The sequence below is a fragment of the Pleurodeles waltl genome, chromosome 10, assembly GCF_031143425.1.
Source record: "Pleurodeles waltl isolate 20211129_DDA chromosome 10, aPleWal1.hap1.20221129, whole genome shotgun sequence".
In the NCBI taxonomy this organism is placed as follows: domain Eukaryota; kingdom Metazoa; phylum Chordata; class Amphibia; order Caudata; family Salamandridae; genus Pleurodeles; species Pleurodeles waltl.
In genome coordinates, this window is record NC_090449.1 from 670,458,944 (window position 1) to 670,474,460 (window position 15,517).

A 15,517-nucleotide genomic window follows, 5' to 3' on the forward strand; every position below is an offset into this window, starting at 1 on the left:
GTTTATGTTATTCTGAAAATTCGGATTAAGTCCTCTCATTCTAGGGACTTTTAAAGATTTAAATTTATTGACATCACCACTTTACTGAACAACAACATTCTGCACCATCAATGGACACTCCCACTTCCAGTGTCCCACGTTTCCGCAAAGATGACACAGTAAAATTTTTTTTATCCCTTGCACATCATTCTGAACCACCACAGTACTCAAATCCAGACCACAATTCATATTGGCTCTACAACCCCTACCTCTCACCTGAGGTTGGAACATAACAGTTCCCTGCTGCTGTGCTATCTGTTACACTAAAGCTCCCTGCACTCCATTTTGAGCTGCCTTAATTTGCATTACCATCACCTTCTCCTTCAACTTTTTCTGCTTTAACTTAATTTCATCACTACAGTATTTTGCATATTGCAATACCTAATCAATCGGTTTCGCTTGCCAACAAATCAAATGACTCAATCATCTGGCCTATTTCAGGTCTCAATCCTTCTACGAACCTGAACACAAAGTGCAACATGTCTTTCGGCTCAATTGCTTCTTTACCACTGTACTCCTTGAATGCCTTCAACAATCTCTCATAGTAAGTATGTATCGACTCCTTTACCTCCTGCACTGTCCTGTCAATTCTCTGCCAATCAATATTTTTAGGTGAGATTTTCGTCTTCAGGAACTTAATCACCTTATATTAATGTTTCATCACTTCAGGTGAAGGTGCCCCTGTAACTCTATCCCTTTCTGGTTCATTCGTCGGCCAATCCACTGCTCTCTTGCACTCAAACCACAAATCAGTTGGAACCACTATCTCCAACAGAGTATTCAAGTCTTCCCACAGACATTTATAAAGCTTCACAAATCTATCTGTCTGCTGGCACCACTCAACCAGTTTCTCTCTCAATTTTGGATAATCATTTGTGAATGACAGAATATCACTCCTGTGCCAGGGAACGTGCACAAATTGCCCTCCTGGAATTTCCCTCATTGGTAAAATCTTTACTGGATCCTTTTCTTTCTGAACACCTTCGGACCCTTCTTGTGAATCTCGTTTCCATTTATCCTTCTTCTTTGCCCATCTGCCTTCCCACTTCTCTAATGCTCCTAAAATCTGAGCACTCTGAAATAATTCTTTGAGATGCGCTTTCATCCCTGCTGACCTCTTGTGTTAAAAATCTTTTGCCTCAAAATCTAACCTGTAACTTCATTTCAAGTGCTTTGTTTTCTCAATTTCTATGTCATGTTTATCTGCCAGATCTGCCAATTTCTGGTGTATCTTGTCCACTTCTCTCATAATTCTTGGACACAAATATATCAGCTCTTCTTCAGTATAGGATTCTAACTTGTTTACTCCCATTGATCCCTCAACTAGCTTGGTTATTTCGGTAGCCAGCCTTACACAATTTATCTGCTCTTCACGCTTGAATGCATTTCAAGGAGTATTCCGACTGTCCAACCACTCATCTAACTGCTGTGCTGTTAATCCCTGTAATGAAATATTACATGCATTTGGCAATGGCACCTGTTTTACCACTGCACCTGGATTTTGCGTCATCAAAAGCTTCAAGCTCTGACTTACACTCGGGCCATTTACGCCATCTGGAAGCGCAACAAGTGGACTAAGGTCCATTAATGGCCTGGGTCCATTAAAGGTCTGACCCATAGATGAAACCACCTGCACATGCTCTCTCACCCCTCTCCTCACCAGGTTCTGTTACATTTCACCCTGTTCTCCCTCAAACGGCTTCTCTTGCGCAAACAATGGTTCCGCTGGACAAACAGTAATCGGCAGTGATATTGCATCTGGTGCCGCTCTAACACCCGCATTTTGTGGAAGGACTACTCCCATGCTCTGTTTCATCACTGGTGTCACATCTGACTGTGTCCCTGTCATTGGTGTGAACTTCGGCAAACCCTGTGGCTGTGCCTGCGGCAAAAACATTGGAGTCGGTTCAGTCTGAACTAGCATTGGCCTCGGGACCACTTGCTCCGTAGGAACCACTAAGTTCGAGGTTGTCTCAAGAATTGGTACCGCTGGATAAATTCTCTGTACCGGTGGTGGATGCATCTGTGCCTGGACCACCGAAGTAGTCACTGCATTCGGAGTACTCTGCACTACCCCTTGTACCTGTCCGTTTTCTATTTGAACTGGTCCCACTGTCCCCGATACTTGAGCTGGGGCAGTTGGAGCAGAACTAATACTTGGACCCCTTTCATGTTATGGTATATGGTGAAGGTCGGTCCCTCAACACCTGCGTAGTAAGATCCTCAACATCTGAAGCTTCTTCTTCCACATAAGTCTTTTTCTTCTTCTTACCCCCGATGAACTCTTATCACTCTTGCTAGTATCCTCTTTCTCGTCTGACTCATCTTCCTCTGTAATAGCAAGAAACAACTTAACACCTTGCAATGTCGTCATTCTCCACTTTTTCTGTTCCCAATCTCATTTTGCCTCTGCTAAAGACTTCTCTACCTTCCTTATTCTCCTCTGGAATTTCATTTCTTGCTGTTGTCTTGCTATGAGCTCCCAAACTGCTAATGCCTCAAACTGTGCTGGTCTCAGAAGTGGCTTCTTCTGATATAATGTCGTTCGCAATTGATCCAAAATTCTCAAATTAAACGTTCCATGCTTCAGAAACACTAAAGCTCCCTGTTTCTCTGTTAATTTCCACCACTGCTTCAACCAAAGACATGGCACAACACCTCACTCCTCCACCGCAATATGTGCCAGAGAATTTTCTGGCGGGGTCGACTCCCCCACTGGCTTGTCCTCCTGATCTTCGATCACACAAAACGAATGCAAAAGTATTGCGAGCACTAACCAAAACCAATAACCGAAAACAAATCAGCTGGTTTACTACAGGAAGGTACACAATCGCCTCAGAGACCTTACGAATTTTCACTGATGGCCCTTTCACTCATGCAGCTATTCCTCAGTCTCCCACATTCGCAAGCAAAATTAATCTGCGGTCTGCATAAGTCTTTGCAAGCTCAACCTACTACTTTCACACTATCACAAAGACGCCGAAAACATACCCAACTTTAATAACGTCAACATTTTATGAATGACCACAACTGAATATATGTTTTAACAATTTTATTTCCCTATTGGTTACAATACTAAGTCATCAGGTTAGATCAAACTTCATTCAATCAGCTCAGAGTTAGCTCATTAGTGACCACCAATAACATAATCTAATCAGAACTTGAGAAAACATATGCTCTAATGCTTCAGCATAAGCCAACAAAGATGTATATTAACATTAATAGCAGAGTTCAGCAAAACAGTCCATCAATCATTTGTCACCGTGTATGTTAGCATCTCAGAATAGGAATCCTACCTACCCCTAATTAGCATTAGCATGTGGAACTTCATGCGAAAAACAATTTAGAACATGAATTTGGAAAAACATCTAGCTAGGAGAAAAATTATAAAACAACGCAGTTGGTACCTAGAAAGAAAAGGCACAAAAAGTAAATCAGTCACATTGTCATAGCTACCTATCCACGGAATGGATCAGCAACAAAGTCAATCTTCATCTTCAGGTCATCAAACGATCAGCAACGCATCAGGCTCTCAAGAGCATGAGTCCAATGACAGAATCTCGAATCTCTTCGAACGTCCATGCCTAACCTCGAATATCTAGTCTCTCCAACGGTTCTGAAGTATTTCCCCTTTGTCACGACATTACATTAAAGTTACCCAGTCCATCCCCAAATTCCTAAATGGTCAATTAGTCACCCGTTATGACTCTACCCAATAACTTTTATTTTACAAATCTCGGAATTCTAATTTTATGCCGCTCTAAGGTTGTCGATTGATTCACTGTACGATGTCCTCATCATCCGGCTCATCAGGTATCCAAAATGTTGCATCTTCTTCTCCAGTGTCTCTATTGTTTGAGTCCTGGGAAAGTGCACTTCATCTGCTTTACACCAAGTTTGATACAAATGTGATTCCCTCATCTCCTGTCGTCGGTTCATTGCAGAAAATTCTAGCTAAGCAAATTTTATTAAAATAAATGGTTCATGGTCAGTTCAACGCATCAGCTTTTCTACATTGCACAATTAGTCAGCTTCTGCATGAGGCCTGGCAAAACTAGGCCACAACTTAGGCTAAGTTAACTCTACAATATAATGCAAAACATACGTTATACATCTTAATATGACATATTACTACATTGTTATTGCATATATTTTCAATATTTCACGCATTTTTAATCATTTTAGTACAACTTCGTATAAGCTTGCAGCCACTCTTCGTGGGCACATTTTCAACGTGCATGTTAATTTTTCTACGTTTAATTTCTCTATCATTTTCTTGTTAATCAAAACGCATAAACATTCATTAATAATTTCTGATTAACATATCTGCTTCAACAATGTTTTGGGCTGTGTGTGTGCAAACATGAGAAGTTGTGGACTTTCAAGTCGGTGAACAATCTCGGGCTACAGGCGTGAGATGAAGAAAGACCCTTAGTGGGTGACACCTAAGATGGTGGAGGTGAGAGTGGCAGAAGGGTGCGTGTAGCTTTAAAATGTAGCCTCGCCATTGGAGCACCAGAATGATTGAGAGGCCACAGGTATAGCCCTTAGTATATACTTTCTCACCTAAGGGTAGAGGTCTGTGAGTCAGTTCCCTGAAGGGCCCAGTGTAGGCTCAATTGTGACAGGGAAGTCTGTGCACTTTGCTTAGCTTTGACATAAGGTTATGTAATTTATTACTGCCAAATAGTTACATTGATTGTTCCTGCTAAACATGCTTTGTTTAATTGATACATATGTGCGAGGTGACCCAAGGCATATGTAAACTTACAGCAAGTCTTTTTTTTTTGCAAGCAGCACTTTTTTCTGATGGGATTTTAAGGGCAGACGCCTATAATGTCACAAGCAAAAGATAAAGGTTCTAGGAAGTAATGTGCTGTTGGTTAATAATCCTGGACTACCTAGCCGTGTCACATGGCTACTTGGAAACTGTGTGGTTGGATCACATACAGCATTCATATTCCGAAACAGCACATGAATTGGTCTTATTCATGCGTGTACCCCAAGACATTAAAATGAGTAAATGGAGCATTCATAAACTTCATAACAGCACAACAAACCCATGCGCGTGTTCCACATACAATAACAATACTTCAAAATCTGTGAACTAGATGCAAGTCAGGCGAAAGTAAAAAAGCATTGTTCTAACTGAATAAACGCATTATTTTACTTCAGTCCAATTATCATTTTAACCTTATTATAGTATTTGACAGTAACTTTCTCACAGTAATGTAAGTTTGGATACAAATACTACACATTCAAAGGGCACGTGATGCATGATATTCACAAAATAAATTATATCAGCAACTGGACTTTAGTTTAAAGGAATTTACAGCATTGATTGCCTAAACACGTTGTTACCAGCTACTGTGTGTAAGTGACGCAGTTATGTGCTGATTAAATGTTTCTCTTCACAAAGTTTTCTTTTGGCTTGAATAAAAGATGTCTTGTATTTTGCTGAACTTTTATTAGGAAATTATCTTATTTTACTAGGTAATCTATCACAAAGTGCATCTTTCTTGAGGCATACATTACGAATCAGAAGGCAGAAAACAATCAGAAAATTGGCAGGGCGAATGGATTTTTAATTTGCTCAGACGCCACATGGTGCTTAGTGCTTAATTTGTGAAAAAAAGTGCAAGACCCCACAGCTTTTCTTAGAAGTCCACCATTGGTGATGCACAATGCAAAGATAACAGAATGTGAAGGCTATCTAGTTTTCTTTTGACCTCATATCTCTTTCTCCCACCACACTGCAGGTCGTGTCTGTTTCTCTCACTCTTGGAAGTTCTTTTTCATTTCTGCTTTCTCATTGTTTTACTATCTTTCTGTTGCTACTCCATTTCTGTTTTTCTGTCACTTGTTCTGGATCTGATGGACAATAAGCGCTGGCATCCACCACCTGCAAACATTAAGCAGTGTTTTTGCTCCTTCACTCTGGTGCCTATTCACAAACTGCAATTTGTAATACGTCTTGTAGAACTATAATAATATTAAATAAGTACTACAAATTGCTAGTCAGAACCTACATGTGGAGCTACACACCTCTGTCTGCCCTGTCTTTTTCTGTGCATCTCTACCCCTACTGTGGAGTCTCTGCACATGTAGGTATATATTTTAGTAGTAAATGTTGGAGAGATGGGGGAGTGGCTGGAAAATTTAGAATATTTACAGCTAAAGGGAATGGGTTTATGAAGGTGTAAGGAGGGGCTATGCAAGGATAGGGAGTGGTTTAAGAAGGGACATGCCCACAAAAGTATCAAGCCTACTCCTCAACACAATCTACAGTTCTATAGTTACTACTGCCAAACAGAAGCCAAACAGTTGTATATATGTATTTTAAATGTAGAATAAAAGAAAAATGCTACAGGATTATCAACCTAATGTTAAATAAAATCTTAAATTAAATGTAAAATATTCAATTAAATATAAATTATTTGTCTGAAGTTTCAATAAAAAAAAAAAATTCTCACCTAAAATAAAAAATATATATTTTAATAAAAGAAATGTATCAAATGAATTTAAAGTATTTTATAATATTTTCATAAACGTAAATATTACCTTACTTTTTTAATTGAAAAATGTCTGTTAAAATATTTCACATTCAAGTAATAAATATGTTTTCTTTATATATTTTTAACATTCAATTATATTTATTTATATTTATAACTATTTTGTATAATTTCATTTAGTTTGAAATTAATGAATTTGAAGTTTTAATTTAAGTCCCTAGTTCAATTTTTTCTAATGGAGAGTGTTGCAGTGTCGGGTGGTTGGCCATTTATGGTTCTAGTTTTACTACTATTTTTGGCAGTCCTAACACTCCTAAATATGGCTCCATTCTCTTTTTGAGGGAATGGGGGGACTTGTAAGTCTACATTTTAAGTAACTTTACACTCTGATTTTGTGAGTATCCCAATGTTGTGAAGCTTCTCAAAAGTATGAGTAAATATACACAACTTTGTGAATAGCCCTATATATGTTTAGACAAGGCAGCATGCCAGCTGGAAAGAAAAGCAGCAACATTTTAGCAAAGGTGTGACAAGTGAAATTGACATAGGGCAGAAAACGCTGAGGCAACTATATTCTTAGTTAGGCTGGTATGAATTTATTTATGACTTTTTATGTTGAAATCACTTAATCTCTATGTACACTTTGAATAAGTTGAGAAGTACAGACCACTCATTTTATATTGCCAGCCTATTAGTTGCCTCCCCATAATTCAGGCTTTACCAGTCCAAAACAAATCAACAGATGTCTAAGTTCAAGGAGCTTGAGGCATAGGCCAAATGACCTCCCTGGCCCACTCTCTGGGTCCATCTCTTTTTTAACTTATTCCTGAAATTGAGGTTTTTACTGCAAAGCTATAAGAATAGCAGACAATTATTAGATACGGTGGGAAAAGCCTGAAAGAAACATTGATCTTCCCATCGGATACCTTGTGGGTTGGGAGTCTATGCTAGCATTTGTCAGGGGTAAGGACATATGAGCTGATTTTCTCAGTTTGATGGGCAGAGGGCAGTGAGGGGTGTTTTTATAATGCAGAATAATATAACGTGGAATTTAAGCTGAATTTGGAGCGAGAGGATTGATTAATGGATCATGGACACAAGCTCCCAAGGTCTCAAGGCCTCGTTTACAAGAAACTGGCATATTGGCATTTGTTAGACCTGACAGCATTAGGGTGGTCACCCCTAACTTTTTGCCTGCCTCCCTCCACTTTTTGGACACTGTTTTTGCTGGCTTTTAGACTCTGTGCACTTTACCACTGCTAACCAGTGCTAAAGTGCATATGCTCTCTCCCTTAAAACATGGTAACCTTGAATCATATCTGATTGGACTATTAATTTACTTATAAGTCCCTAGTAATGTGCACTCTATGTGCATAGGGCCGGTAGATTAAATGCTACTAGTGGGCATGCAGCACTGGTTGTGCCACCCACTTAAGTAGCCCCTTTTCCTTGTCTCAGGCCTGCCATTGCAAGGCCTGTGTGTGCAGTTTCACTGTCACCTCGACTTGGCATTTAAAAGTACTTGCCAAGCCTAAACCTCCCCTTTCTCCACATATAAGTCACCTCTAATGTGTGCCCTAGGTAACCCCTAGAGCAGGGTGCTGTGTGGGTGAAAGGCAGGACATGTACCTGTGTAGTTTACATGTCCTGGTAGTGTAAAACTCCTAAATTCGTTTTTGCACTACTGTGAGGCCTGCTCCCTTCATAGGCTACCATTGGGGCTGCCCTCATACAGTATTGAAGTGGTAGCTGCTGATCTGAAAGGAGTAGGAAGGTCATATTTAGTATGGCCAGAATGGTAATATAAAATCCTGCTGACTGGTGAAGTTGGATTTAATATTACTATTCTAGAAATGCCACTTTTAGAAAGTGAGCATTTCTTTGCACTTAAATCTTTCTGTGCCTTACAATCCACGTCTGGCTGGGCTTAGTTGACAGCTCCTTGTGCATTCACTCAGACACTCCCCAAACACAGGGTACTCAGCCTCACTTGCATACATCTGCATTTTGAATGGGTCTTCCTGGGCTGGGAGGGTGGAGGGCCTGCTCTCACACAAAGGACTGCCACACCCCCTACTGGGACCCTGGCAGACAGGATTGAACTGAAAGGGGACATGGTGCACTTCTTAGCCACTCTTTGAAGTCTCCCCCACTTCAAAGGCACATTTGGGTATAAAACAGGGCCTCTGCCCTACCTCATCAGACACTTGCTGGAGAAGAAACCTGAACCAGAAACTACATCCTGCCAAGAAGAACTGCCTGGCTGCTCAAAGGACTCACCTGTCTGCTTTCTACAAAGGACTGCTGCCTTGCTGTTGGCCTGCTGCCTTGCTGAACTCTTGTCTGGCTGTGAAAGTGCTCTCCAAGGGCTTGGATAGAGCTTGCCTCCTGTTCCCTGAAGTCTCAGGACCAAAAAGACTTCTCTTTTTCACTTGGACGCTCCGTGCGCCAAAATTTTCGACGCACAGCTTGTTCCGCGGCGAGAAAAACGCCGCACACCGGCGCTGATCGACGCGATGCCTTCGGGACGACCGGAACTTCGACGCACGGCTTCGCAAGGACAACGCCGCCCGACCTCCAGAGGAGAAATCGACGCGACGCCTGCCGTGAGATCGAAATTTCGACGCGCAGCCCCGCAGAACGACGTGCAGCCGGAAAACAAGCAAGAAAATCCCCGCACAGACCCGGGACATCTGGTAATCCCCGCGATCCACAGAAAGAGACTGTCCGCGTGCCGGAAACGACGCACAACTTTACCGCGTGAAAAATAACGACACAAGTCCGTGTGTGCTGGGGAGAAATCGACGCACACACCCTTTTTCCACGTATCTCTTCTTCTGTGGCCCTCTGAGGAGATTTTCCACTCCAAACCAGGTACTTTGTGCTTGAAAGAGACTTTGTTTGCTTTTTAAAGACTTAAGACACTTTATATCACTTTTCAGTGATATCTCTACAAATTCACATTGCAACTTTATTCGTTTTGACCTACAATTATCCTGATAAATATTATATATTTTTCTAAACACTGTGTGGTGTATTTTTGTGGTGCTATATGGTGGTATTGTATGATTTATTGCACAAATACTTTACACATTGCCTTCTAAGTTAAGCCTGACTGCTCGTGCCAAGCTACCAGAGGGTGGGCACAGGATAATTTTGGATTGTGTGTGACTTACCCTGACTAGAGTGAGGGCTTTTGCTTGGACAGGGGGCAACCTGACTGCCAACAAAAACCCCATTTCTAACATTGGTGATCAGCGGTGAGGATGGGACTTGTATTTGTGCAGTGACATACAGTAGCTAAGTATTTCACTACCTACCCACAGTTGAAGGTCAACTTGATTTTTATCTCTTTTTGCAAATTCGTTTTTTCCTGACAATTTTCAAAAACTAAATCCTCACTCAACATGTCTCTGACTGGGTCTCAGATAGGAGACTTTGACCTAGTCCTGTTGGATACATATACGGTCAAACAACTAAAAGGATTCTGCAGGGCAATGAGGGTACCCACCCAAGGGGCCTCCAAAAAGGAGGACTTTCAATTGGCGCTGAGGGCCTGGGCAGAAGCCCATTTAGAAGAGGATGATGAGGAAGAGGAGCCAGAAAATGGCCCCTCAGAGGATTTGTTACTATCTGTGGATGGTGTTACCACTGCAATTGTGCTTCCAGACCAGGGAGCAGTGTCTCTGTGCAAAGCCTGACCACAGAGGAAAGGAGAGAGGAAAGGGAGTTCCAATTGCAAATGGCAAAACTGAAAATTGAGGCTCAACAGGAGGAAAGAAGGGCAGAGAGAGAAGCCAAGCAAGCTGAGGCTGAAAGAGCAGCCAAACAGATTGAAGCTGAAAGAGCTGAAGCTGCAGCTGAGAGAGCCTTGGCTGAAAAGAAACTGTTATTGGCTCATGAACTGAGTCTCAAGGAGCTGGATCTCAAGGCAAAGCAGTCTGAATCCAGCAATAATGGTGGCAGCATACTGACAGGACCTGCTGGAGAAAAGAAGGTTCGTATACCCAAAAATGTGGTGCCCAGTTTTGTGGTGGGAGATGACATAGATAAATGGTTAGCTGCTTATGAAGTTGCACTAAGGGCTCATGAGGTTCCTGAAGGGCAATGGGGGGTAGCTATGTGGGGTTATGTACCGCCATTGGGGAGGGACACACTTCTCACATTGGATCAACCTGATCAAAACACATACCCACTTCAGAAAGCCACTTTACTTGCCAAGTTTGGGCTGACCCCTGAGGGATACCGTCAGAGGTTCAGGGACAGCACCAAACAAACCACACAAACATGGGTAGATTTCTTTGACTTCTCCAGTAAGGCACTGAATGGATGGGTGCGGGGCAACAAAGTAGATGATTATAAAGGTTTATATGACTTGATTCTGAGAGAGCATATGCTTAATACTACTTTTACAGAGTTGCGCCAGCACTTAGTGGATAGTAAGCTGACTGATCCCAGGAAGCTTGCTGAGGAGGCGGACCTCTGGGTTAGCACCAGAGTGTCCAAGAAGGTACCTGGGGGGGACACCCACAAAGGTGGTCAGGGTTCCCAACAGAAGAAAGAGGGGGGAGATAAACTTACAGATAAGGAACTCTCCAAAGGCCCCCAAAAGAATTCCCAGGGAGGGGGTGGCAACCATTCCTTTTCCAGATTTGGGAAAAAGCCAGGGACATATGATAGGTCAGGAAAATCCAACCCCAAATGCATGGAGTGTTACCAGTATGGTCACTATAAAGGTGACCCCCAGTGCTCCAAGAGAGCACCGTCCACTACCGGACAGACACCTGGGTTGACTAGTGTAGCGCTCGGGGGGGAGATGGACCCAGATAGCTTTGGGGAACAGGTAGAGATTTCCCTAGTGTCCCTGGGAGAAGGAGAAATGGTGCCCAAAGCCCACATGCCCCAAAATACTTCCAAGTACAGGCAGTGGGTCACCATTGATGGGCAGAAGGTGGAGGCTCTGCGTGACACAGGAGCCAGTATGACTACTATCAAGAGTCAGCTGGTGTCAACAGAGCAGATAGTCCCTAATACGTTCCACCAGGTCATAGTCGCTGACAATCGTGAGAGTCACCTACCGGTGGCTCTGGTTCCCTTTGAGTGGGGGGGGGGGTCTCTGGTACTCTGAAAGTAGCTGTGAGTCCTGCCATGCCTGTAGATTGTCTGTTAGGCAATGATCTGGAGCATACTGCTTGGAAAGAAGTGGAGCTCAGATCTCACCTGGAGATGTTAGGGTTACCTGAGTGGGTCTGCATGACCACACGGTCCATGGCTGACCGAGAGGGAAGTCAAGGGCATCTGGAGCCTGGAACAATGGCCCAGAGAGCTGCCAAGAGGAGGGGCAAGGGGCGCGGGAAACCGGGCCCAGAAGTTCCCGCAGTGGTTGACGGAGCTCCTGAGGAGGAGGCTTCCGAGCCAACTGGGGAAGACATTGCCACCCTAGGTGACCTACCTGGGCTTGCTGGCTGGCAAGTTGAGGGCGGAGCCACCAGGGAGGAATTCTGCAAGGCGCAGAAAGAATGTCCCACTCTGGAGGGTCTGAGGAAGCAAGCCTCAGACCAGGCAGCAGGTGAAGCCTCTGGCGATCACCACATATATTGGGAGAATGATCTCCTCTACAGTGAGCCCAAGGTTCCGGCCTTTGGGGCAGCGCGTACGCTGGTGGTCCCCCAGTGTTACCGAACCTTCCTACTGGGTCTGGCTCACGACATTCCCCTGGCAGGACATTTGGGGCAAGGCAAGACCTTTGACAGGCTTGTCACCCACTTTTATTGGCCCAGAATGAGGAAAAACTCAGATAAGTTCTGCAGATCTTGTCCTACCTGCCAGGCCAGTGGTAAAGCAGGAAAAAGGGTTAAAACCCCCCTGATTCCACTTCCTGTCGTAGGCACCCCCTTTGAAAGGGTGGGCATCGACATTGTTGGACCATTGGACCCCAAAACTGCCTTAGGCAACAGGTTAATCCCGGTTTTGGTGGACCATGCCACCCGTTACCCAGAGGCAATCCCTCTGAGGACCGTAACTGCACCGGTGGTGACCAGAACTCTGATGGGGATATTTACCCGTGTGGGATTCCCAAAGGAGATAGTGTCTGACAGAGGCACTAACTTCATTTCTGCATACATGAAGTCTCTGTGGGATGCGTGTGGTGTAACCTACAAGTTCACCACACCCTATCACCCCCAGTCTAATGGTCTTGTGGAGAGATTCAACAAGACCTTGAAAGGCATGATTGGTGGCCTCCCTGAGGCCATGAGGCGTAAGTGGGACGTCCTCTTACCATGCCTTCTCTTTGCTTACAGAGAGGTCCCCCAGAGGGGGGTGGGGTTCAGTCCCTTTGAGCTTCTCTATGGGTACCCTGTCAGGCGACCCTTAAGCATTGTCAAGGAGGGGTTGGAGAAAGCTCCAAAGGCACCCCCTCAGGATGTGGTCAGCTACATGTTGGCCCTCCGCAACCAGATGACCCGCTTCTGGAAAGAGGCCCAAAGTAACCTTGAGGCCAGTCAAGAGGTAATGAAACGCTGGTATGACCAGAAGGCCACCCTGGTAGAGTTTCAACCTGGAGACAAAGTGTGGGTAATGGAGCCAGTAGAGCCTAGAGCTCTCCAGGACCGCTGGTCTGGCCCATTTGAAGTAAAGGAGCGGAAAGGGGAGACCACTTACCTAGTGGACCTCCAAACCCCTAGGAACCCCCTAAGGGTGCTCCATGTTAACCGACTAAAGGCTCATTTTGAGAGGTCTGAGGTCAACATGCTTCTGGTCACAGATGAAGGAATGGAAGAGGAGAGTGAACCTCTCCCCGACCTCCTCTCTGCCCAAGAAGGTGATGGGTCAGTGAAAGGGGTCATTCTTTCTGACTCCCTGACTCTAAACCAGAATGGAGACTGCTATGAGCTGTTGGAGCAGTTCTCCCCCCTGTTCTCCCTTACTCCTGGACTGACCCACCTCTGTGTTCATGACATTGACACCAGTGACAGTCTCCCTGTGAAGAACAAAATTTACAGGTTATCGGATAAGGTGAAGGCCAGCATCAAGGAGGAGGTCTCCAAGAGGTTAGCTCTAAGGGTTATCGAGAAATCCAGTAGTCCCTGGGCCAGCCCAGTGGTGTTGGTCCCTAAGGCTACTGCCCCAGGTGCGAAGCCAGAACTCCGGTTCTGTGTGGACTACCGGGGTCTCAACTCAGTCACACGGACTGATGCTCACCCCATCCCCCGAGCTGATGAGCTCGTTGACAGGCTGGGCGCTGCCAAGTTCCTGAGTACGTTTGATCTTACTTCAGGGTACTGGCAAATCGCCCTGACTGAGGGGGCTAAAGAAAGATCTGCATTTTCAACCCCTGATGGCCATTACCAGTTCCGGGTGATGCCGTTTGGATTGAAAAATGCCCCCGCTACCTTCCAACGGTTGGTTAACGGGGTCCTAGCTGGCAAGGATGCCTTCTGTGCAGCCTACCTGGATGACATAGCTGTCAACAGTTCCAGCTGGGAGGAACACCTGCTCCACCTCAAGGAGGTGCTTCAGGCCCTGCAACTGGCAGGCCTGACCATCAAGGCTAGTAAGTGCCAGATTGGGCAGGGTTCCGTGGTGTACTTGGGACACCTAGTGGGTGGTGGCAGAGTGCAGCCACTCCAGGCCAAGATTGAAACTATCAAGGCCTGGCAACCACCTAGAACTCAGACTGAGGTGAGAGCCTTTTTAGGCTTCACAGGATACTACCGCAGATTTGTCAAGGGCTATGGTACTATTGTGTCACCCCTGACTGAATTCACTTCCAAGAAACAACCTAGGTTGGTGAATTTGACAGAGGCTTTTCAGAAAGCCTTCGACTCCCTGAAGGAAGCCATGTGCACGGCCCCCGTGCTCAATGCCCCTGACTACTCCCAGGAATTTATCGTGCAGACAGACGCTTCAGAGCATGGCATAGGGGCAGTCCTAGCACAGCTAAATGAGGAGGGCCTAGACCAACCAGTAGTCTTTATTAGCAGAAGGCTATTACCACGGGAACAGAGGTGGAGTGCTATTGAGAGAAAAGCTTTTGCTGTGGTCTGGGCACTGAAGAAGCTAAGACCCTACCTGTTTGGGACTCACTTTCGGGTTCAGACAGACCACAGGCCCCTCAGATGGCTCATGCAGATGAGGGGTGAGAATCCAAAACTCTTGAGGTGGTCCATTTCCCTACAGAGGATGGACTTTACGGTGGAACATCGCCCAGGGGTTGACCACGCCAATGCTGATGGTCTCTCCAGATACTTCCGCCTTAGCGATGAGAGCTCCCAGGAGGTCGGGTAGCTCTGCCCACTTTCAGCTGGGGGGGACACATGTTAGACCTGACAGCCTTAGGGTGGTCACCCCTAACTTTTTGCCTGCCTCCCTCCACTTTTTGGACACTGTTTTTGCTGGCTTTTAGACTCTGCGCACTTTACCACTGCTAACCAGTGCTAAAGTGCATATGCTCTCTCCCTTAAAACATGGTAACCTTGAATCATACCTGATTGGACTATTAATTTACTTATAAGACCCTAGTAATGTGCACTCTGTGCATAGGGCCGGTAGATTAAATGCTACTAGTGGGCATGCAGCACTGGTTGTGCCACCCACTTAAGTAGCCCCTTTTCCTTGTCTCAGGCCTGCCATTGCAAGGCCTGTGTGTGCAGTTTCACTGTCACCTCTACTTGGCATTTAAAAGTACTTGCCAAGCCTAAACCTCCCCTTTCTCCACATATAAGTCACCTCTAATGTGTGCCCTAGGTAACCCCTAGAGCAGGGTGCTGTGTGGGTGAAAGGCACAACATGTACCTGTGTAGTTTACATGTCCTGGTAGTGTAAAACTCCTAAATTCGTTTTTGCACTACTGTGAGGCCTGCTCCCTTCATAGGCTAACATTGGGGCTGCCCTCATACAGTATTGAAGTGGTAGCTGCTGATCTGAAAGGAGTAAGAAGGTCATATTTAGTATGGCCAGAATGG

At 44.8% G+C, this 15,517-nt stretch overlaps 1 protein-coding gene across 1 annotated transcript in view; it reads right to left on the bottom strand.

The window, feature by feature from the left end:
• VIPR2 (vasoactive intestinal peptide receptor 2) overlaps positions 1-15,517 on the bottom strand; it is an 880,953-nt gene that overhangs the window by 837,343 nt on the left and 28,093 nt on the right. The window lies entirely within an intron of this gene.